General features: G+C 38.0%; 1 pseudogene; it reads left to right on the top strand.

Annotated features, from left to right (window-relative positions):
- Positions 1-1,246: 1,246 nt before the first annotated feature.
- Positions 1,247-1,392, top strand: LOC132371176 (U2 spliceosomal RNA; annotated as a pseudogene).
- Positions 1,393-2,355: the final 963 nt, after the last annotated feature.

Genomic DNA, 2,355 nt, shown 5'->3' with positions numbered 1-2,355 from the left:
TCGTTACTTGTGATTGGTCTGTTCATATTTTCTGTTTCTTCCTGGTTCAGTCTTCGAAGGTTATACCTTTCTAACAATTTGTCCATTTCTTCCAGGTTGTCCATTTTATTGCCATAGAGTTGCTTGTAATAGTCTCTTAGGATGCTTTGTATTTCTGTGGTGTCTGTTGTAACTTCTTCTTTTTCATTTCTGATTTTATTGATTTGAGTCCTCTCCCTCTTTTTCTTGATGAGTCTGGCTAATGGCTTATCAATTTTGTTTATCTTCTCAAAGAACCAGCTTTTAGTCTTACTGGTCTTTGCTATTGTTTTCTTTGTTTTTATTTCATTTATTTCTGCTCTGATCTTTATGATTTCTTTCCTTCTGCTAACTTTGGGTTTTGTTTGTTCTTCTTTCTCTACTTTCTTTAGGTGTAAGGTTAGATTGTTTACTTGAGATGTTTCTTGTTTCTTGAGGTAGGCTTGTATAGCTATAAACTTCCCTCTTAGAACTGCTTTTGCTGCATCCCATAGGTTTTGGGTCGTTGTGTTTTCATTGTCATTTGTCTCTAGGTATTTTTTGATTTCCTCTTTGATTTCTTCAGTGATCTCTTGGTTATTTAGTAATGTATTGTTTAGCCTCCATGTGTTTGTGTTTTTTACGTTTTTTTCCCTGTAATTCATTTCTAATCTCATGGCGTTGTGGTCAGAAAAGATGCTTGATATGATTTCAATTTTCTTAAATTTACTGAGGCTTGATTTGTGACCCAAGGTGTGATCTATCCTGGAGAATGTTTCATGCGCACTTGAGAAGAACGTGTAATCTGCTGTTTTTGGATGGAATGTCCCATAAATATCAATTAAATCTATCTGGTCTATTGTGTCATTTAAAGCTTCTGTTTCCTTATTTATTTTCATTTTGGATGATCTGTCCATTGGTGTAAGTGAGGTGTTAAAGTCCCCCACTATGATTGTGTTACTGTCAATTTCCTCTTTTATAGCTGTTAGCAGTTGCCTTATGTATTGAGGTGCTCCTATGTTGGGTGCATATATATTTATAATTGTTGTATCTTCTTCTTGGATTGATCCCTTGATCATTATGTAGTGTCCTTCCTTGTCTCTTGTAACATTCTGTATTTTAAAGTCTATTTTATCTGATATGAGTATAGCTACTCCAGCTTTCTTTTGATTTCCATTTGCATGGAATATCTTTTTCCATCCCCTCACTTTCAGTCTGTATGTGTCCCTACGTCTAAAGTGGGTCTCTTATCGCTTCTCGGCCTTTTGGCTAAGATCAAGTGTAAAGTGGGTCTCTTGTAGACAGCATATATATGGGTCTTGTTTTTGTATCCATTCAGCAAGCCTGTGTCTTTTGGTTGGAGCGTTTTATCCATTAACGTTTAAGGTAACTATCGCTATGTATGTTCCTATGACCATTTTCTTAATTGTTTTGGGTTTGTTTTGTAGGTCGTTTTCTTCTCTTGTGTTTCCTACTTAGAGAAGTTCCTTTAGCATTTGTTGTAGAGCTGGTTTGGTGGTGCTGAATTCCCTAGCTTTTGTTTGTCTGTAAAGCTTTTGATTTCTGCATCGAATCTGAATGAGATCCTTGCTGGGTAGAGTAATCTTGGTTGTAGGTCTTCCCTTTCATCACTTTAAGTATATCATGCCACTCCCTTCTGGCTTGTAGAGTTTCTGCTGAGAAATCAGCTGTTAACCTTATGGGAGTTCCCTTGTATATTATTTGTCATTTTTCCCTTATTGCTTTCAATAATTTTTCTTTGTCTTTAATTGTTTCCAATTTGATTACTTATCAGAACTTGTAATCAGAACGATTACAAGAGACAGAAGAGGCCGGGTGTGTGGCACCAATAAAACCGCACACACCCTGTACTTCTCTCTGCCTGTTGCTGGTTTGTGCATTTCCCCACCACACCTTCCGAGAGCAGTTTGTTTCCCGGAAGCAGCAGAAGAGAGGTCGGGAGAAGGAGATGCCTTATTGTTGTGAATGTGATGGACGTGGTGGCACCACAGGGGACTGGACACCAAGGCAAAGACTCCAGTGTCTGATGAACTTACTGGTTGAACTTACTGCTTACTGGTCTTTGGCAGGTAATCAGCTTCTAAGAGTCTCTGTTTCTTCATCTGTAAAATTGGATCACGGTACCTGCACTCATTGATTTAACAAATAATATAAACATATAAATCCATACTCTGGCGTAGTCTAGGTGCTGGAAATCAAGCAGTAAACAGAACAGTCTCTCCTCTTTGGATGTTAATAGTCTAACATGGGAAGATGGAAAACGGCAATGACATCTGTGTCAGGTGGTTATGATACTTAGAAGAAAAATAAAGCCGGGCTGAGGGGTAGGGGAGACAG

Source organism: Balaenoptera ricei, chromosome 8, assembly GCF_028023285.1.
Source record: "Balaenoptera ricei isolate mBalRic1 chromosome 8, mBalRic1.hap2, whole genome shotgun sequence".
NCBI lineage: Eukaryota > Metazoa > Chordata > Mammalia > Artiodactyla > Balaenopteridae > Balaenoptera > Balaenoptera ricei.
Note: the sequence above shows the minus strand (reverse complement) of the source record. Positions and strands in the feature narration are given on the sequence as shown.